This window comes from Pituophis catenifer, unplaced genomic scaffold (assembly GCF_029215685.1).
Source record: "Pituophis catenifer annectens isolate HBS135680 unplaced genomic scaffold, rPitCat1.0.hap2 SCAF_1, whole genome shotgun sequence".
NCBI classification, from domain to species: domain Eukaryota; kingdom Metazoa; phylum Chordata; class Lepidosauria; order Squamata; family Colubridae; genus Pituophis; species Pituophis catenifer.
This window is the reverse complement of record NW_027256881.1, coordinates 350,873,947-350,896,648: the sequence shown is the minus strand read 5'-3', so window position 1 is coordinate 350,896,648 and position 22,702 is coordinate 350,873,947. Positions and strand designations below refer to the sequence as shown.

The 22,702-nt window shown below is 42.6% G+C and overlaps 1 pseudogene; it reads right to left on the bottom strand.

Annotated features, from left to right (window-relative positions):
- Window positions 1-655: 655 nt before the first annotated feature.
- Window positions 656-1,486, bottom strand: LOC139308398 (vomeronasal type-2 receptor 26-like; annotated as a pseudogene).
- Window positions 1,487-22,702: the final 21,216 nt, after the last annotated feature.

Below are 22,702 nucleotides of genomic sequence, written 5' to 3'. Positions count from 1 at the left end.
TCTACTGTTACTATCTTCAACAGAGAAATCTTCTCTTAATAAAAAAGGATATCAGTTATGTTGCCATAGAAATGTTGATAAAGCTTATTGAAAGCTAGAGAATTTCTATTTTATGGGCCAGCTAGCACACATTCCTCCATTGTTTCTATTTCCCACATGAGAGGCCATTTTATGGAAAGGGAGATGTTCTTAAAAAGAACTGAATACTGGTAGAGAACTCTATAAAGCCTCAGACGTCTAAGGAAACAACCATATAGGCCTAAAAGCACTGATTCCAACTCTTTAAAACACTATTTTAAAAAATAATTAAATTAAAAAGAATGGAATGAGAAAATGTCCTCCTTGAAATAATGAATACATCTTTAATAACTAGTTTTCCATCAACATTAGGCACTGGACAACACGAGGATATTTTGAAGGCATGATAAACAAAAGGCTGGGTGATTGCTGTTGACCACAGGTAAATTCTAACCAGTTGCAACATTTGATAAGGAATTTTTTAATAGAGAAATTCCTCTTTGAAGACATTATTTTTTTTTAGAAATCATCATGTTCTAAACATGCCACAAAGAGAAATATAAATATAAAAAGCAGATCCCGGCATTAGTTAGACATTCTTGTTTCTTACTATATTTTCTCTACAATTCAGATCGGGCCTCAGCAGAATAAGGTAGCATTTGGGGAAAAAGATACAAGCCAAGAGAGCAGCCCCAGAGGCCAAAATGGAGAAGATCTCCACAGCCACCATGGACTTCCCTTTGGTGCTCAGATAAGTGGGGAGGAAGGAGATCCAAACACTGCAAAAGACCAGCATACTAAAAGTAATGAACTTGGCTTCATTAAAACTATCAGGCTATTTCCTAGCTAGAAATGCCACTGTGAAACTGACAAGGGCCAAAAAAGCTAGATAGGTGAGGACAATGTAAAACATTAAAGCTGAACCTTCCTTGCATTCCAAGATGGTCTCTCCAAACAAGGAGTGGAAATCCAAGTTGAGAAATGGAGGAGAAGTTCCCAGCCAGGTGGCACAAAGGACTGCTTGGATCAGGGGACAGGCAAGGACAATGAAGTTAGTCAGTGGTTTTCCTAAGAGTTTCCTTGACCTGTTCCCTGGCTTGGTGGCCATGAAGGCCAGAACCACCATGACAGTTTTTGCCAAGGCAGCGGAAACTGCAAGGGAAAAGAGAATGGCAAAGGCAGATTGTCGTATAAGACAGGTGACCTTCCCTGGTTGACCAATGAAGAGGAAGGAGCAGAGAAAGCAGAGCAGGAGGGAGACCAGCAGGATGTAGGTGAGTTCTCTGTTGTTGGCCTTAACAATTGGTGTGTCATGATGTTTATAGAAAATCACCAAAACTGCAGATGTGCTCACAGAGAGAAAAAGAGTAAGAGAAACTAAAGTGTATCCCAGGGTGTCTTGATAGGCAAGGAAGTGGATCTTCTTGGCAATGCATTGGTCCTTGTCCTTGTTGGGATATTGGTCTTCTGGGCAGGGTTCACAGTGAGCAGCATCTGAAATCAAGAATCTTTGTTTAAGAATTCATTGATTCAAGGAAATCATGCTGCATTTATAATGATTCTAGGATAGATTAGCCAGTGACGAGGATTAGTTCAATTCCAGCTATCCATTCACTATGCAATTCTATGAGTAATGTGTCTTTCAATTTGAGATTGCTGCCTGTTTTCCCCCCTATTTTATAATGGAACCCACAGAAGATCGATAGATCTGTTATCCAGGAATGTTGCTGTTTTGTTTATGTGTACATGATCCTTGCCTTAACCTCTCTGCTTTGTGCTTCAGATGTGTTCATTCAGACTTATTTGATCACTCCTACTCTATCAAAGAGACACAGATGAACCTCCTCTTTCTCTGGCAGGTCTATTTCCTCATAGGTTGATAATATTGATGGATGAAACATGCATTAAGTAATAAGAATTAAAGCTTGGACTGAAAACCCCACTTCCTCAGGAAAAGATTAGAATTTGGGTTTCACAATCAAATATTACAGGAGGAGTTGAAATGCAAGTTGGAGATTCATAAATTCTGCCCTAAAACTATCTTGCATGGAACTGCTGAGGATTAGGAAAGGTGACTTCTGTGGCCAGGGAAATTTAGATCCACCAACTGAAAGCTTCTGCTGAAAAGTACGAGTGCATGTCAACTATATCAAAAATGATCACAAAAAACAAAATAGATTTAATGAATGTCTTCTTTGATCCTGGAAGATCTACTTTTGAAGTCTTTTCTACCTGTCTGATTTGAAAATGTCCCTTCTGGACAAGGGTCACACTGGTAGCAGCAAACCTGCTTTCCCTCTGGAACTCTTCTCCTCTCTCCTGCATGGCACCTCTTTGTGCCACATCTGGCAAAGGGGATGGTCTGAAAGAGAAATATTTGAAATTACTTAAGCAATGAACTTGCTGCATTCATTCTTTTCCCCATTACGATTTCCCTTCTTTATTCCTCCTTCTATTTTCAGATTCTGTTCTAAAGAAATAGATTGCCACTGTCTATCACAAAGCAGGAACAGGTGATGGGGGATTCAGGCCAGTGGCACTCAAAACCTGCCAACAGATGCTGGAGACTGGAACTGGGATCTCAGCCTGTAGAGGAAGGCTTGTGACTGAACTATAGCATTTCTAAAAGGCATTGATGATCCATGGAAATCCATGTTGCTTGCTGTATTTGCATCCTGCATTTGAAGCAGATGTTGCTCCCAAGCATAACCCTTGGTGGAATGAAACAAATCAAATCCCAAATATGCTAGATACAAAGCAGATTTTTCACCAAATGACTTCCATAATTTCTGACTCAATTGATTATTTTTCCACTTAGAAAGATCTTCTGTAATTCAGGAAGAGAATGAATTTCCCTGCACTTACAATATTACCTTAAAGCTCACCTTTGTGCCCCAGACGATTCCATCAGATTTAATGGTGAAATCTTGTCCTGGGGGAGCCTCAGGATTTACTTGCCCAACCTTCTTGGGGAGAAAAGATTGATTGGGGAGGAAAACCCAGTTAAGAAGATCATAACGAGCAGATCCCAGTCCATCTTCTGAGAGGGAGACTTCATCTCCAGCACTGTTGTTGAACTGCACATTGCCCAAATAGGGAAGAATCTGAAAGAAAGGAGACCTTCAGAAATAGGAGTATTGGGGGTAGAGCTATGGTTATGGCTTCTATCAGAACATGGTGACCATCTTGAGAAGATGAGTTCATGTCTGAAAAGCTAGAGGAGTTCTCTTGGTGGAGAACTGAGGAATCTGCAGTAACACCAAATATTTAACTCTGAAACTACAAATGGTTTTCCTTTGGTCCTTTGTATCATGGTTTCTTCAAATCAAGCTTTATCAGAATAAGTACACTGAAAGATTTTAGTGCCACATTCCAAAATTAATATTTTATTTATTTATTTATTTATTTATTTATTTATTTATTTATTTATTTATTTATTTATTTTTTTAATTTGATTTATATGCCGCCCTTCTCCGGAGACTCAGGGCGGCTTACAATGCGTTAAGCAATAGCCTTCATTCTTTTGTATATTTTATACAAAGTCAGCTTATTGCCCCCACAAACTGGGTCCTCATTTCACCTACCTTAGAAAGGATGGAAGGCTGAGTCAACCTTGAGCCTTGGAGAGATTCGAACCAGCAGAAATTGCAGGCAGCTGTGTTAATAACAGGGTGCACTAAACCCTTGTACTATCAAGGCTCTTAAATAAATTTATTTATTTATTTATTATTTATTTATTATTTATTTATTTATTTATTTATTTATTTATTTGTTTGTTTGTTTGTTTGTTTAATATGTATAAGATAACAGATATAAGTATAAATATTATTATGAATACATGAAATGGATACGAATAAAAAGGGACATTATGACAGTGACTGTAGGCACATTGGTTCGCTTATGCACGCCCCTTACAGACCTCTTAGAAATGGGGTGAGGTCAACAGTAGAAAATCTAAGGATAAAGTTTTGGGGGTTTGGGGAAGTAACCACAGAGTCAGGTAGTGAATTCCAGGCATTGAGCACTCTGTTGCTGAAGTCGTATTTTACACAATTGAGTTTGGAGCGGTTTACCTTGAGTTTGTATCTATTGTGTGCTGGTGTATTATTGCGGTTGAAGCTGAAGTAGTCATTGACAGGGAGGACATTATAGCAGATAATTTTGTGTACCATGCTTAGGTCAGACCAAAGACGGTATAGTTCTAAATTGTCTAATCCCAAGATTTCGAGCCTGGTAGCATAAGGTATTCTGTTGTGAGCAGAGGAGTGGAGGACTCTTCTTGTGAAATATCTCTGGACTTGCTCAATTAAATTAATGTCTGATATACAGTGTGGGTTCCAGGCAGATGAGCTGTATTTGAGAATTGGTCTAGAAAAGGTTTTGTATGCCCCAGTTTGCAGTACAATATTACCGGAGAGAAGCTTCACAAGATTAGATTAACAACTCTTAATGCCTTTTTAGCAATGTTGTTACAGTAAACTCTGGCACTTAGATCATTTGAGATGAGTACTCCAAGGTCCTTGACAGAATGAGGGTCGTCTACAAGGTCATATATGCTGTTTCTCCTGTAATACTTGGTTACATGTGGTTTTAAATACTTACTTTGTCCTGTGGCCTTATAACTGATCAATTCACTTTAGCAACGATTAAATAATTTGTATGAGAACAGAGTACAATTCCTCTGATTTTCTCCATCTGAGAATTGAACAGAGCACAATGCAGAGCACCTGTTTGATGAAATGGAGTCAAGGAAAAGGAAGGGCTTGCCCTGGTTTGTCTCTTCACTGTTCAGAGAAGTTCAACATGTATCCATTAATGCAGAAAAGTCTGATGGGTTTCAGACAAACAACCCATTAAGACTATTTTGAGTCCTGCTATATGTGCTCAGATGGACCAAGACTTTCTGAATTCACACAACAAGCTGAGCAGTGCAATCAATGTAAAACTGGACAAATTGGGTGGGGTCACAGAGGATGTTAAACTATACAAACATAAACCAAGGTTCAAACAAATTGAGTGTCTTTCTACAAGTTGGATTTGGGTTCCATGCTGAGGGAAACAGAGTGTGTTCCGCAAATATGCCAACTAGGACTTCTACTGACTTCTGGAAGCTTCTTTCTCAAACACAGCCAGATGGTTCTTTTGCTCTCAGCTGACATCTACTCCCTGTCAGGGTTACCTCCTGAAACTCTGGCAACCATTGAAGCCTTTCAGGACTTTACGAAGGTCTTTCTTCTATGGATCTTATGGACAGCTCATTTGTTTTATTTCTCTCTCCTCCCCCCCAAACTCTTCCAACAAAACATTATTCTTATTTCATCTCTTTCTAATAATTGCTTTTAATATGTTTTCCTTTCTAAGGAAGCCACAGAAATTACCTGCCATGACTGGACATTGGAGATCCTCTTTCCAAGCCTCATCATGGTTGGTCGGGCTCTGGATCCATAAATTGCATGTAAAGCATGTGCCACAGCATAAATGGCATTGTATATATTGTAACTTTCAGCTGTCATGCTTCTTTCAAAAATGTAATTTGGCAGATTTTGTACCTTCTCCTTTCCTGTACATTGTTTTTCCCCCTTTGGAGGGATCTTGCCTGGTTTGTACATCTTGTACATGCAACAAAAGGTCTTTTGCCACCATGGACAAAGAAATACATCCCCTTGTGGTTTCAAGGGGTTTAAAGACAGAACAAAATATTTGAATTCTGAGACATCCCCGGTGTGGTCCCTGAAATGCAAGGCTCCATGGAAAGACTTTAGAAATAGCAAGGTCACTTCAGATTCCTTCGCACTAAGTTTCCAATGGGAGGTTAAGATCCAAACATTCTGAAATGTTTTCTTCTTTGATTTTTTCTGGAAAAACAAAATTGTCTGTACACTGACACTACAATTGGGGTCTCCAAACAGAATAATCACTTCAGTTTTTGACCAAGTCTGGAAATTGAGAAATAATTTTTTCACTATCATCTCCAGATCATCTGATTTCAACCTTTTAGTGAAGGCCAGGCAGATCTCCTTCTCCTTGAGCATTGGCTTTAGAGTTGAGATAAAATGTTCTCCTCTGTCATCTTCTGGGGCCAGAAGCCCAACCCAGTTCCACTGGAAATATAGGAGCAGCTGGACTAAACCCACATACTGAGGAGATTCCTTGGGATTAATCCGGAAAAAGGAAGGATAAACTCTTCTCTCTCCCTGAGAGAACTCAAAGCCAACCCCGAGCTGGAGAAAAAGAGATTCATCTTTCAAAGACAAAGTAAAACCTTAGGGCAACTTTAGAAGTCTCCATTGTGTGGCTTTTGCTCCACCAGTCAGGCTGACTCACTCTGAGTGGCAAGCTTCATTTCCTTTCCTTCTTAGGGAGAGCCACCACTTCCACATCTTGACTGGTTGTGGTATGTCAGAAGACAAGAGAAGAAACCAACAACCTGATACAGAGAATAAATGTCACTAAAGTGATGGCTACCCTTTTATGAAGAATAAACAAAGACTCACAGGCTCATGATCCCCCAAACTACCTTTAGTTTCATTTTGCTTATGTGTGTGCTTGTGATCTTTGTTTACTCTACTCCATATTGTAACCAACAGAGCTCTTTTACCTGTGGGACCTTAAAGATGCTGAAGATGGAGGCCATCTGCCTTGAGGATTTGGAGCGGAAACCCCCAATGACAGACAGCAAAGTGTCCTGCAGGTGACATTTGTAACCTGGCCTTGTGAGGAGAGCATGGAGAGACTGTTTATGGAAATATTCATATCTCTCTGGCAATGGAAATAGATGTGGAAGCCAAGGGTGATGTTGGGGAGCAGAAGAAAATCCTTATTGACCTCAGAGACAACAAACATCAATGCAAGGAACTTCTGGTAGTTACTGGAGATGATCCTGTAGTGAGAATAATATTGGAGAACATTACAGGAAAAATTGTGTATACTAATAGAGTTGCTTCACTATTTGGGGGGGGGAGGGCTTTGGAGCACCAATTCCCAAATCTTATAGGGTTTGGGGTTTTTTAAAAGGATTTTTTGTCTAAACTAGGATGGCTTTGTGAGAAAAGAGACAAGCTTTTCCATCGATATCATGGACCATTTTTTATCCCCCTGTCATCCCTGCCATATTCACTTTGCTGCAGTGGCTGTGATTCTTTCCATCTGCTCCCCTTTCACCGTAATTATTTAAGGTCTGTCTTGGAGCAGCTTCTTCAGGTGTAGTAAACATTGCTGAGCACAGGACTACAATGTGGGCTGACCTCAGATTCACTGAAGGCCAATATTAATGAAAAATGCTGATTCCAACACTGAGAGGGATTTTTGTAACTCCTGAACACTGGAAGAGGATTTATCTTCTATTTCAGTTTTCTACCAAAAATTACTGTTCAGATTAATATTAATATTAATATTTGACTTCTTCAGTAGGTGAGCACAGGTTCCCTCTTCATTTTTGCTGTTTATCATCTTCTTGTAAAGAGGTTGAGAATTCTACCCCATTTTAACAGCTTGGTAGTTTATTGAGAAAAACACAAAATGTGAACTACACTAGGACAGTGCAAAATACTAGAAGAATTATTTCTGAAAGGGGTCCCAGAATTAAAAGCAAAGAGACCATTTATATATAAGTTTCTCCTCCAGCTGAAACTTACGCATTATGTACAAGAAGATTCATAGTATTAAAATCTGGGACAGGAGATTTTAAAGTAGTTCCAAAGGGCAAATTCCCACCAATAATGAGATCACCAGGTCTATAGTGGCTTTGTGCTAACTGGATATAATCCCATATTGTTTGCAGCCTCTTTGATGTAGTTGGAGCCAGGAGCCAGAAGAGCATCAGCATCAGAAGTAGCATGACTCCTGCCGATCACTCTTATCACCTTCCCTCCTAGAAGAGAAATCAAGGTTTATGCAGAAACTGATTTGAAGGTTGCTCCTTCAAAGGAGGACATCATCTGTGCCACCTGGATGTCCCCAGGACAAATTTATAGCAACCATGCTTCCTCTTACCTGTGTTTGGGCTGTGACCATAGAGAAACAAAGGCATGGGAGTCTCTTCCAACCCAGGAGTGAGCTCTTTGCAAGGCAGGCTAAGGTGACACGTTCTGTCCCCCATCTGGTGAACTCAGAGATAATTTTTAAAGCAAGTTTCATCCTGGAAGATCTTTGTGTCTGGAAATCCACAGGGGATAAATGAAGAATAACTGTTCTTGTGATAATTGCAGGGAAAAGCCATTGTCCTGTCCCCTTAGCAACAGCTTCTCTTCATGCAGCAGAATGGAAAACATCTTTGTGTCTCTTGTAATTCACCGAGCAGATGGAGTCATGGGGAAGCTGTCTAGTTGACCTACATGAAAGTGACCCCTGCGCTCAAAATGGACTACTGCCTGGACTACTGTAATGCTCTCTACATGGGGCTTCCCTTGAGGAGCATCAGAAGGGCCCAGCTGGTCCAGAATGTGGCCGCGCGGGTGGTTATGGGGGCAACTCGGCACTCCCATGTAACACCTCTCCTGCACGAGCTGCACTGGCTCCCGGTGGTCTTCCGGGTGCACTTCAAGGTATTGGTTACTGCCTTTAGAGTGCTTCATGGTTTAGGACCCGGATATTTATGAGACCGCCTTTTGCCACCGATAGTCTCCCACTGACCAGTATGCTTCTACAGAGAGGGGCTCCTCAGGGTGCTGTCGGTCAAACAATATCGACTGGCGGCCCCCATGGGGAGAGCCTTCTCTGTGGGGGCACCTACCCTCTGGAATGAGCTGCCCCCGGAGATACGGCGGATCCCGGATCTTCGCACCTTTCGCCGTTCCCTAAAGACATTTTTATTCCAATAAGCCGGGCTGGTCTAACTCTTTTAAATTGTTTTAATTCTTAAATTGTTAATTATCGGTCTTAATTCAGGGGTGTTTTTAATTGTGGGCCAAATTAATTTAATTGGATTTTAATACTGTTTTAAAATTTTGTATTACTTGTGTTTTATCTGTTGGCTGTTCACCGCCCTGAGTCCTTTGGGAGAAGTGTGGTATATAAATATAAACAAATAAAATAAACAAACAAATAAATTTTGGCTTATGCCCTAGTTGGGTCAGATAATAGGAGTGCTACTTGGGAATAGTGGCACAAGCAGAAATGGAATTTGAGTAAGAATCTCAGGATTTTAACTGCAATTTTTTGGCCAGACTTGCAAATTTCTGTTGCTGTAGCCTAAGGGTAGCAATTATCATCTGGGTGTCTCTTTTGGTCTTTTGGGGTGCTGCTCCCCAAATTGCCAGGTCTGAATTTCCTTTCTTGAAGATTGTCTGGGGCTCTCGAAGGCATTTCACAGTTGACTGTGGGGTTAGCCTAAACAATGAACCTAAAGAATGCTTAAATACTTCACTAACTCAACCCCTGCAAAATACCAAGCTAAGAAGCCAGTGATTCTCAACATTGTCGTTACTACGGCCCCCCTTCAAATATCTTTTGTGACCATGGACTGTGGCTACCACTCTCCAACACTTAACTCAAGATTTAAATCATAACATTTCTTCAAGCCTTCATAGACCCCTTTTTATGATGTTATGGCACCCCAGGGTCAGCGGACCACATGCTGAGAACCACTGCCATAGGCCAAAAATCACTGATGTTGACACCCACCTGAAACTCCACCCAGCATGAGCACTTTCTGCAAACACTGCATAGACCGCATGGGGGCAGCAGAATGGGTCACTTGGTCACATGGCTGAATTGCAGAATTACAGAAGTGGCCACCATTTTCCAGCTGATCCCAATTGAATGGGGTTGCTGGTGGCTGTTTCCAAAAATCATGCCAGACGTTTTTGAGAAGTGAAACTGTTGCAACAATTATGACTTGAGTTTTTGTATGCTTTACAAACCTGTGAATCTTGTCAATGTGGATAGGTTGCAAAGTTACTTTTTCATCATCATTGCTCAATAAAGACTATTTGTAATGCTTGTGTGGCTATTACAACTGCTTAATCCTTCAGGCCTCCTTCCTCCCAAAACAACAGTAGGATGAAATACAACACTGTAAACCAATAATCACATCTCACAGTAGTTTTTATTGTTAAGGGTGCAACCTGGAGAAATCCTGTCTGGAAATTAATAGCAGAAACTCTTGAAGACCAAAGGATGCACTCAGACTTTTCCATTTTAGAAAGGAGAAGATCATATATGCATAAGTAATAGATGATGTAAGCATACATATTTGTAATTAACAAATTTCTTGTTATTTCTCCACCCTTCTACTATTACTATCTTCATCAAAAAAATATTCTCGTAATAAAAAAAACATATTAGTTACGTTACCATAGGAATTTTGATAAAGTTTTTTTTTTTTTTTTTTAAAACCAGAGATTTCAAGTTTGCCAATCTGGGATAATTTCCACACATTTCTCCTATGTTTCTGTTCCTCACATGCCATCTGATGGAAATGGAGATGTTATAATCAACATACCAATTATGCATTAACCAGAGTTGGTCGTCCTGCTCCAACTCAGTCATACCTTGTTCACTTCCCATCTGGATTACTGCAATGTTCTCCCCTTGGAGTTACCCTTGAAAACTATAGCTGGTCCGAAATGAAGTGGGGCTTACAATATCAGACATTTTTAGGTTCACCCAGGGTAGACTTTTATTCCATGAGCTATCATGGCTCCCAGGTGCCTCCAAGGCCCCATTCAAGGTGCTGGTTATCTCCTTAAATAACTACATGTAACAGGACTAGGTGATTGGCAAATGGCTCCTGACTTTAGTTAGGAAGCTGGGATGACGCTCATGCCCTGCATGATCTTATTGGGAACATATATTCATTAGGAACATTTGATTGCAATCCTAGGCATGGGTTGAATTATTCCTGTCTAGAATCTCTTTATACACAGATCTCATAGAGCATCATGGTTATCAAGAAAGTAAAAAAACTGACATGTCACAAGAGATGATTAACGTACTGCATACAGTTATAACATACTTTGCTCATCCATCTAAGGCACTAAACTCCTGGCCTGTGGGCCAGATGCGTCACACACTGGCCACACCCGTGCTCAGTTTTGCAAAGGAGGAAAAGTCCCGATACATGATGTGATACTGATGTGACGACATGAATTTGACACCCCTGATCTCAGGCAAATTCTGCCTGACATTGATGAGGAAGTACAGCAGACCTGGATGCGAACAGGATTTAAACTTTACCACTTCAAAAAGAATTGAATGGTGTAGGGAATTCTATAAAGCCTCAAATATCTAAAGAAACAACCATGTTTACTTAGCAGCACTAATATTGAACCCATCCATTTAAAATATTAACTTTAACGATGAACTAAATTAAAAAGAATAAAATGAGAAAATTTATTGTAATAATAAACACATCTTAATAAACAAAATTTCAAATCAGGACACTGAACATCAGTGAGCACATTTTGAAAGCATGATAAACAAAGACTGGATGATAGTTGCTGACCACAGGTAAATTGTAACCGGTTGCAGAACTTGATAAGGAATTCTTTAATGGACAAGTTCGTCCTCCTTCTCAACATATTTTAATTTTTTTAAAAAATCACATTCTACACATCCCTCAAAGACAAATATAAATGAGACCGCTTCTTGCATTAGTTACAAATTTTTGTTTCTTACTATATTTTCTCTGCAATTCAGATTGGGCCTCAGCAGAATAATGTAGCATTTGGGGAAAAAGATACAAGCCAAGAGAGCAGCTCCAGAGGCCAAAATGGAGAAGATCTTCACAGCCACCATGGACTTCCCTTTGGTGCTCAGGTAGGTAGGGAGGAAGGAGATCCAAACACTGCAAAAGACCAGCATGCTAAAAGTAATGAACTTGGCTTCGTTGAAACTATCAGGCAATTTCCTAGCTAGAAATGCCACTGTGAAACTGACAAGGGCCAAAAGTCCTAGGTAAGAGAGGACACCGTAAAACATTAGAGCTGAGCCTTCTTTACATTCCAAGATGGTCTCTCCAAACAAGGAGTGGAAGTCCAAGTTGGGAAACAGAGGGGAGGTTCCCAGCCAGGTGGCACAAAGGACTGCTTGGATCAGGGGACAGGCTATGACAATGGAGTTGGTCAGTGGTTTTCCTAAGAGTTTCCTTGTCTTGTTCCCTGGCTTGGTGGCCATGAAGGCCAGAACCACCATGACAGTCTTTGCCAAAATAGTGGAAACTGCAAGGGAAAAGACGATGGCAAAGGCAGATTGTTGGAAGAGACAGGTGATCTTCCCTGGTTGACCAATGAAAAGGAAGGAGCAGAGGAAGCAGAGCAGGAGGGAGACCAGGAGGATGTAGGTGAGATCTCGGTTGTTGGCCTTGACGATTGGTGTGTCATGATATTTATAGAAAATCACCAGGACTGCAGAAGTGATCACAGAGAGGAAAAGCGTGAGAAAAACTAAAATGTATCCCAGGGTTTCTTGATAGGCAAGGAAGTGGATCTTCTTGGCAATGCAGTGGTCCTTGTCCTTGTTTGGAAATTGATCTTCTGGGCAGGGGTCACAGTGAGCTGCATCTGAAATCAAGAGTCTATTTAAGAATTTTTTTTTCCTTTAATTTATATGCCGCCCTTCTCTGGAGACCCAGGGCAGCTTACAATGCGTTAAGCAATAGCCTTCATACTTTTGTATATTTATTCAAAGTCAGCTTATTTTTACCTATCTTTGAAAGGATGGAAGGCTGAGTCAACCTTGAGCCTGGTGAGATTTGAACTTGCAGTAATTGCAAGCAGCAGATGTTAATTATAGTGCTTTAGTCCACCGTACTACAGGCTCTTTCAGAGGCATCTACCATTATCCCTCCTGCTATGAGTGTTGCCTTTCTGCTGGTGACCTACTCACCAAGGGAATACTGAAATACACCACTGCAATTTATGGGACTGCAAAAAGAGCCAATCATTCTTCATTTATGATGATCCTGGGGATAGATTAGTCAGAGACAAGAATTTACTCAGTTCCAGCTGTCCATTAACTGTGCAATTCCAAGAGTAATATGGCTTTCAGTTTGAGATTGAGACTGAGATTTTTTTCTCCCATTTTATAATGGAACCCACAGAAGAATGGCAGATCTGTTATCAGTGAATTCTGCTGTTTTGCTGGTGTGTACATTCTCCCTTAACCTGATAGCCTTAACCTCTCTGCTTGGTACTTCAAATGTGTTCATTCAGTCTGTCTGTCTTTTTTTTTTTTGTCTCCCTCCTCATCTACCAAAGAGACATAAATAGATGGATCTCCTCTTTCTCTGGCAGGTCTATTTCCTCAGAGGTTGATGGAGCTGCCAAAAGAATCACACTCTAAATGATAAAGCTTAACTACCTACACCACTTCTTCAGGAAAAGATTGGAAGTTGGTTTTACACGTTGGTTATTAGATTAGGAATAGAAATGCATGTTGGGGATTCACAAATTGTGCCCTAAATTTCTCCTACAAGCGATTGCTGAGGATTAGGAAAAGTGTCCTCTGTAGCCAGGGCAGATTACTGAAAGGTTCTGCTGAAAAGTATGAGTGGATGTCAATCTCATCAGAAATGACAATAACAAAAACAATTGATTTAATGATTTAATGTCCTCCTTGATTTTGGAAGATTTAGATTTGATGTCCGCTCTACCTGTCTGATTAGAAACAGTCCCTTCTGGACAAGCGTCACATTGGTAGCAGCAAACCTGCTTTCCCTCTGGAACTCTTCTCCTCTCTCCTGCATGGCACCTCTTCCTTCCACACCTGGCAAAGGGCTCCTTCGGAAAGAGAAAAGGGAAACACTTGAGATGTCCTAAGTATTGAACATGTTACATTCATTCTTTACCCCATTCCTATTTCCCTTTCTTGTTCCTACTTCTATGTGAAGATTCTCTTCTAAAGAAATACATTACGACCGTCTATCAGAAACCAGGAACAGCTCCTGGGGGATTCAGGCCAGTGGAATTCCTTATCCCTCCATGGACATGGGATATGGGAACTGAGATCCATGTGGAGGAAGGCTTGTGACTGAACTACAGTGATTATAAAAGAAAGAACCATGAGGATACTACTGAGCATCAATAGTTCATGGAAATCCCTGTTGCTTGCTGTACTTTTGTTATGTATGTATCCATTTTGTGCAGGAGATTTGAATGGTAGAATGTTTGTGATTGGTTAACGGTTATTTCAGAACTGTATATAAGGAGGGCTGTTGCCTGTGTTCTTTGCTGAAGTCTCACCCTGAATTAAAGAGCTGTTGTCACTAGCTTGCTTGTGCCTCTCGTTATTCCAGCGCTACAACAACTTTCATCCTGCATTTCAAGCAGATGTTGTTCCCAAGCTTAACCCTTTGTGGAATGACACAAATCAAATGTGTTTAATGCAAAGCAGATTTTTCACCAAATGACTGCCATGATTTCTGACACAATTTATTATTTTTCAAGTTAGAAAGATGTTCTGCATCTCAGGAAGAGAATGAATCTTTCCCTGAATTTATAATATTTCCTTGCAGCTCACCTTTGTGGCCCAGACAATTCCATCAGAGTTAAAGGTGAAATCCTGGCCTGGGGGAGCCTCAGGATTTACTTGCCCAACTTTCATGGGGACAAAACATTGATTGGGGAAGAGAACCCAGTTGAGAAGGTCATAACGAGCAGATCTCAGTCCATCTTCTGAGAAGGAGACCTCATCTCCAGCACTGTTGTTGAACTGCACATTCCTCAAATAGGGAAGAATCTGAAATAAAAAAAGACCTTCAGAAATTGGAGTATTTGGGCTAGAGCTTCCAATGAGACATCATTGCTTCTATCATCACATAATGGCCATCTTGAGAAGATAGGTTTACATTTGAGAAGCTAGTTCCATCTCTTGGTGGCGATCTGAGGAATCAGGTGTATTTAACTTTGAAACTAAAAATTTCCCCTTTATCACTGGGCATGACCTCCAACTGAAATTTCATCAAAATACAAGAATTTTAGTTCCACAATCTAAATTTAATTTTAGGATTTTCCTTTGTTGATACTTGGCTACTTGCACTTTCCAATAGTTCCTTTGGCCCAAGGCCTTCTTAACTGATAAATGAATGTTTGAAATGAATAAATCATTTCTATTGGAACCATGGAAAATTCCACTGATTTTCTCTGGCTCATTGTCAAAGGCAGCAGAAGGCAGGAACCAGGTTTGATCTACTGGGCCATGTGGAAGGAAGCATCTGACCTGGTTGGTCACTATTCAGAGAGGTCCAACATTTTAGCCTTTAATGTATGGAATTCTGATGAATTTCAGACCAGGAACCCCTTAGGACCACTTTGAATCTTGCTCTGTGCTGTGGTTGTCATAGAAACAGAATCACAGTATTGGAAGGGACATTGGAGGTCTTCTAGTCCAACCCTCTGCTCAAGCAACAGACCCTCTACAGTTTTAAACAAGTGGCTATCCTGTCTCTCCTTAAATGACTCCAGAAATGGGGCTCCCACGACTTCTAAAGATAAACCATTCCTTAAGAAATTTCTCCTCAGTTCTAGGTTGCTTTTCTCCTTGATTAGTTTCCATCCATTATTAATCAGAAGCTCTTTTCACACATCAAGCTGAGTACCACAACAAATGGTAAACTAAAAAAAAGGGCAGGGTCTCAGATGAATTGGTATGGGAGTACACAGACACTTAATCAGGAACTGAAGACATTCATATGGGGAGCTTCCAATCTATGTGGACTAAGTTAAAAGCCCCAGAAATTACCTGCCATGACTGGACATCTGAGATCCTCTTTCCAAGCCTCATCATGGATGGTCCAACTCTGGATCCATGCACTGCATGTAAAGCGTGTGCCAGAGCATAAACAGCATTGTAGATATTGTAACTTTCTCCTGTCATTCTTTTTTCAAAAGTGTAATTGGGCAAATTCTGCAGATTCTCCTTTCCTGTACATCGTTTTTCCCCCTTTGGAGGGATCTTTCCTGATTTATGGAACTTGCAGCCAAAGACAAATTCCCACCATAGAGGGAGAAAGACATTTCCTTGGGGGTTCAAGGGGTCTAAGGACACGAGGAAGTGGGTGAATTCAGAGACATCCCCGGAGTAGTCCCTAAAATGTAAGACCCCATGAAAAAACTTTATATATCGCAATGTTTGTTCTGATTCTTTTTGACCAATTTTCCAATGGGAAGTGAGGATACAAACCTTCCTTATTGATACCTTTTTGAATTTTTCAAAATAATATATTGCCCCTGCTACATTGAGAGTAACAGCTGAGTCTGCAAACATAATAAACACTTCTGTTTTAGACAAAGTAGGGAAATTGAAAATTAACTTCTTCAGAGTGATTTGCATATCATCCAATTTCAACCTTTCAGTGAAGGCCAGGCAGATCTCCTTCTCCTGGAGGATTGGTGTCAGAGTTGAGATGAAACGTTCTCCCCTGTCATCTTCAGGGGCAAAAAGCCCAACCCAGTTCCACTGGAAATGCAGGAGCAGCTGGACTAAACCCACATACTGAGGAGATTCCTTGGGATTCATCCGGATGAAGGAAGGATAAACTCTTCTCTCTCCCTGAGAGAACTCAAAGCCAACACCCAGCTGGAGAAAAAGAGATTCTGTTTTCAAAGACAAAGTAAATGCTTTATGTTGACTTTACTAGTGACCATTGTGTGGTTGATGGCCTCCAGTCAGGCTGACTCACTTTGACTGGCAAACTTCATATTCTCCCCTTCTTGGCCATTTTTATTGGTTGGGGTATATTAGAAGACAAGAGAAAAAACAAACAATCCGATACAGAGAATAAATGGCACTAAAATGATGGCTACCCTTTAATAAAGAATAATCTAAGAGTCACAAGCTCATTATATGCCCCCCAAAAGTACTTTCATTTTTGGCTTCTCTGTGTGTATTTTGATCTTTGTCTATTTTATAGTGTATCCAATTGAGCTCTCTTACCTGTGGGACCTTAAGAATGCTGAAGATGGAGGCCATCTGCCTGGAGGTTTTGGCACTGAGACCCCCAATGACAGAGAGCAGAGTGTCTTGCAGGTGACATTTGTAACCTGGAACCACTTGGCCTCGTGAGGAGAGCATGGAGAGGCTGTTTAAGGCAATAAATATCTCCCTCTGGAAATGGCAGTAGAGGTGTAAGCCAAGGGTGATGTTGGGGAGCAGAAGAAAATCCTTATTGACTTCAGAGACAGCAAACATCAATGCAAGGAACTGCTGGTAGTTACTGGTGGTGTATCTGTAGTGAGAAAAACATTGGAGAACATTAGGATTTCCCTTGGCTAAATCTGGGTGATTTTGTGAGAAAGGAGACAAGCTTTTCCATAGATATCATGGACTATTTTATATTCTCTATCATCCCTGTCATTTTAGAATAGAATGGACTAGAATTCTTTATTGGTCAAGTGTGATTGGACACACAAGGAATTTGTCTTTGGTGCATACGCTCTCAGTGTACATAAAAGAAAATATACATTCTTCAAGAATCAAAAGCTACAACACTTAATGATAGTCATAGGGAACAAATTAGCAATCAAATCATATTAGGAAACAGTCAATATGAATCATAAGGCCACAAGGTTACAGTCATACAGTCATAAGTGGGAGGAGATGGGTGGTAGGAATGATGAGAAGATTAATAGTAATGCAGACTTAGTGAATAGCTTGACAGTGTTGAGGGAATTATTTGTTTAGCAGGGTGATGGCAGATTTAACAGATTAACAGAGTGGGAAGGGACTTTATAGATCATCTAGTCCAACCCCCCTCACTGAAGCAGGAGACCCTACACCATTGGTAGCAATGGTTTTTCTGCAGTTCTAATTATCTTCTGAAGTCTGTGTCTGTCTTGTTGGGTTGCAGAACCGAACCAGACAGATATAGATATATTCATTTTGCTCCAGTGGCTGTAATCCTTTCCAACTGCTCCCCTTTCACCGTAGTTATTTAAGGTCTCTCTTGGAGCAGCTTCTTCAGGTGTGGTAAAGATTGCTGAGCACAGGACTAGAGTGGGGGTAACCTCATAGATTTACTGAATACATGAGCAATACTGATTCCAAAACGAAGAGGGATTTTTGTAACTCCTGAACACTTGAAGAAAAAATTCCCTGAATGTAAAGCAAAGAAACAATTTATCTGCATGTATCCCCTTCAGCTGAAACTTACTTATTTTCTAAATCATGCTCCAAAGTATTAAAATCAAGGACAGGAGACGTTAGAATGGCTCCCAAGGGCAAATTCCCACCAATAATGAGATCACCAGGCTTATAGTAGTTTTCATCCAAGTTAATATAATTCCAGAGCACACATATGGTTTTCAGCCTCTTTGCTGTAGTTGGAGCCTGGAGCCAGAAGAGCAGCAGAAGCATTAGCATCAGAAGTAGCATGACTCCTGCCTGGTCATAATTATCACCTTCCCTCCTAGAACAGAAATCAAGGTTTATGCAGAAACTGATTTGAAGGTTTCTCCTGAAATCTCACTGGAACTTTAGCAGATCAGACACCACCTGTGCCACCTAGATGGCACCAGAACAAATTTATATCAACAATGCTTCCTCTTACCTGTGTTTGGGCTGTGACCATAGAGGAAACAAAGGCATTTGAGTCTCTTCAAACCCAGGAGTGAGCTCTTTGCAAGGCAGGCTAAGGTGATATGTTCTGCCCCCATTTGGAGAACTCAGAGATATTTTTAAAGCAGGTTTTATCTTCGTAGCTTTTGAATCTTGGAAACCACAGGGGACACACTAAGAATTACTGTACTTCAGATAATTGCAAGGAAAAGCAATTGTTCTATCTGAGTAGCCATAATTTTTTATTCACCAGAATGGAAAAACATGTTTGTGTTTCTTGTAATGCACAGAGCAGATGGAAGTTGGTGAAGTTGTGAATTTGACCTCCATGAAACTGACCAGAGAGAGTTTGGCCTGTGCCATAATTGGTCAGCTAGTATGAGTGCTAATGTGGTTTGGTGGCACATGGGAATCAGTTGTACCCTAGTAGCTGTGAGCAGTCATGCCAATGCTTGGATGGAATAACCAGTTTTAACAAAGACTTGACAGGGCTATGAAATCAGAAACTGGGGTAAACGGCATGGGTGCATACTGTTATGTGAGTCTCTCCTTCACCTGAAGGTGGTTCCATTCGGTGTTGGTTGGAGGAGAGAGACTGAGCCAAATCCATTGACTTTTAGGGTGCATCTGGACAGCCTTCTCAGTTTGTGGTCTGCCATCATTCCTGTGTTGATGATATTCAATGATATTCAATGAACCAATGACTGACCAAGCAGTGCTATTAAGGTTTTGCATTAGTGCATGAAAGTTTACATGGGAAGGAAGTTTGAAGCAAACACTAGGAAGCAGAAGCAGCTGTGCATGATTGGTTCTCCCAGAAGTGGTATTTTTCATCTTTGGTTCTGCATGACATTGAACTGTAATGCTTAGGACTCTTCTTCAGTCTAGGGTCTTCCTGGACTATTAGTTTCTGCTCAAAGAACTGTATGGTAGCTATGTCAAGGAAGGTCTTTGTAAATGTTGCATCACATGCAAAGCATTGAAACCACACATGACATTAGAATAAAACAGATTAATTACTAGTCATGCAAACAGGAACCCACTCAATGAATGGTTTGCGCTATCTTGGTGTTAGATAAGGGTCAATGGAATTCCTGAGGGATTGGACTTTTGTGGCTACATAGATCCTCTAGGCCAGTGATGGCAAACCTTTTTGGCATTGCACCTCATTTGCGCATGTGCACATGACCCTCCCTCCCACGCATGCGCCCCACACTGTGCATGCGTCCTCCCGCACATGCACCCACCACTTTTTCCAAGGGGGCTGGCATGCCACTTACCAGAGGACAACCAGATACTGAACTGTTCCCTTGCGAGACAGCCATTCCCCGGCCAGCGGCAGTGCTCTCAGCCCCGCCATATGCCAGCTGGGGAAGCTCTGAACATGCAGCCTTGCCTGGGCTCCTCCCCACTGGGTGCTGGGCTTCCCGGCAAGCCCCCTGCAGCAATGCGAGAACCGCCACCCCCAGGGCCAATGGGGGGATGGCTGCAAGGGTGCACGAGCCAGGGGTCCCCTGTCTCCCCACATGAGCAGGCTTCTGGTGTGGACCCAGGCCTGGGGGGGGGACTGAAGCCCCAGCACACCCATCCTTTCCCCTGCCACCCCATCTCTGCTGGCGCTTCTCACGCTACCACTTCTCACTCAGTGGCAGCAGCAGCCGGTGGCAGACTTCAATCTCTCTCCCAGAGGCCTGAAATGCAATGCACTTTTTTGGCCTTCACATGCCCCATTTTTGGATTTGGAGAGGAAAGGGTTTTCAGGCGGCAGCACTGCGATCCGCTCCCCGAATCAAAAAAGTACATTGCGTTTCAGGTGGCGGATCTGGCCAGGAGGAAAGAGAAGGTGAGTCTGTGGAGAAGGAGGATGAAGGCACGTGGTTTTTTTTTCTTTTAATTTGATTTATATGCCGCCCTTCTCCAGAGACTCAGGGCGTCTTACAATCCGTTAAGCAATAGCCTTCATACTTTTGTAAGAACCATGAAGGAAAGTCTTTTCGGGCAGCAGCGCTGCAATCCCCTCCCCGAATCCACCCGAAAAGGCTTTCCTCCGTGGTTCTCCAGTGCACATTGCAGAACCGTATGCCTTCCTCCTCCTTCTCCGCAGAAGGCCAGATCTGCCGCCTGAAACACAGTGCACTTTTTTGATTCGGGGAGGGGATCTCAGCACTGCCGCCTGAAAACCCTTTCTTCTCCAAATTCAAAAACAGGCGCCTCCTCCTCCTCCCTGTGCCAGTCTCACCATAAAACTTGGGGTTTGCCTTATGGGGGGGAGAGAAAGGTCCTGGTTGGGGAGGAATCCTCTTTGCAGAGACAGCAGCGGCTCCTCCTCCTCCTCCCCCTGCCAGCCTCACTGTAAATCTTGAGGTTTGCCTTATGGGGGGAGAAAGGTCCTGGGGGAGGAAACATCCATGGTGCCAGTGACTGCAGCCACACTCTGGAGAAGCCCCGCTGGAGCTGCTCAGGCAATTTCCAGCATGGTCTGCGCTGGCAGGGCGCAGAGCTTGGCTACATAACTTTACCGGCAAAGAGGCAGTGGTGGAAAGCCGTTTGTGCCAGCAAAGAGGCAGTGGCGCCAGCAAATATATGTGGGCAAGCCCCTCATCCCAGCTCCGTGGGTCTGCAGAGCTGAGCGTCTGGCATCCTGCTTCTCTTGCGCTGGCCACCACCTTGCACACAGCTGATAAGCACTCCAATGGGGCTTTTCTGGAGCATGGCTGCAGTCACTGGCCCCACAGATGTCCCTCCCACCAGGACCTTTCTCCCGCCCCCCGGTAAGGCAAACCCTGAGATTTACAGTGAGGTTGGCAGGGGGAGGAGGATTTGCAAAGAGGATTTGCCTCCAACCAGGACCTTTCTTCCCCCCCCAAAGGCAAACCCCGAGATTAACAGCAAAGCTGGCAGGGGGAGGAGGAGCCACCACCATCTCTGCAAAGAACATTCCCCTCTTTCTCTCCCCCCCCCATAAGGCAAACCTCGAGCAGAGACAGCAGAGCTCATTTGCTGGCACAAACGGCCTCCAACGTGGATCCCAGGAAGCGGCGGTCAATGGCATGGCCGGTACGCATATGTGCTAAGAGAAGCTGCCCAGTGGACATGTGTGTGCCAGGAAATAAACTTCTGGTTTCCGGTACACACATGCGCACCAGCCACCTAGTCTTCTGGTTACTGGCGAGCATGTGTGTGGGACGATCAGCTGGCCAGCTGATCTTCTGGTTTCTGGCACAGCCGCATGCATGAAGTCCTGCTGATCGTCGCATGTGCATGCACACCAGTAACCAGAAGACTAGCTGGCCGGTGCGCATGCGTGCGCCAGAAACCCGGAAGAGGAATGGGCACCACTGTGCATGCCAGGCAACACAGCTCCGCGTGCCAGCTGTGGCACGTGTGCCATAGGTTCGCCATCACGGCTCTAGGCTAATTCCTCTTTTGACTCTATGTCCAGGTTCTGTCACTCCTCCTATAGATGAAGTTTGTTAAACAGAATGAAATTTAGCTGTGGAGAATCTCAACACCCACGTGAGCCACGGAGGGGAGAGAGGCAAGAGTGGTGGAAGGCTGGAGGTGGAAAGTCTTCTGTTTTGGGGAGGAAGCCTATAGTTGAGACCCACCCAGCATGAATTCACCCTTGAGAGGTGGGTTTGCCTGGCTGGTTAAGCCACCTCAGCTCCATCCCAGGAGAGCCTAGCTAACCAACCCACCGTCAACAGCCTCCAGCTGACCTTCACGAGTGACTCCCGAATCCAGAGAGGCTGGTCACCTGTGTTGCTTTGCCTGTATCCAACACAGCTGCATCCATCTCATCGGCCTGCTGAGAGCAACTGGATCTGCCTACCTGCCTTGTTCCTTTGCCTAATTTTGTGTAAGTTGCTAATTTTTTTTTATGCTTAAAAAAATAGTGAGTGTGATCATTGTTTTTTAATAGATGGTGTTGTGTAGGAAAGCTACTGAGGCCTTGGATAGGATCACTCACATGAAACCTCTCTTGGTCCATTGTTCCCAACATGCCCCATGATTCAATTGAGGGAGCTGAAAAGGATCAAGGGACATCCAGAGCTCTGCTGAAGGAACATGAGGGATGAAGCTGACTGAACATGAGCTAGAGCAGAGGTGTCAAACTCCACTTCATTGAGGGTCAGATCAGGTTTGTTGTTGCCCTTGGGGGGCCGGGGTGGTGGTGACCGGGTGGTTGCAG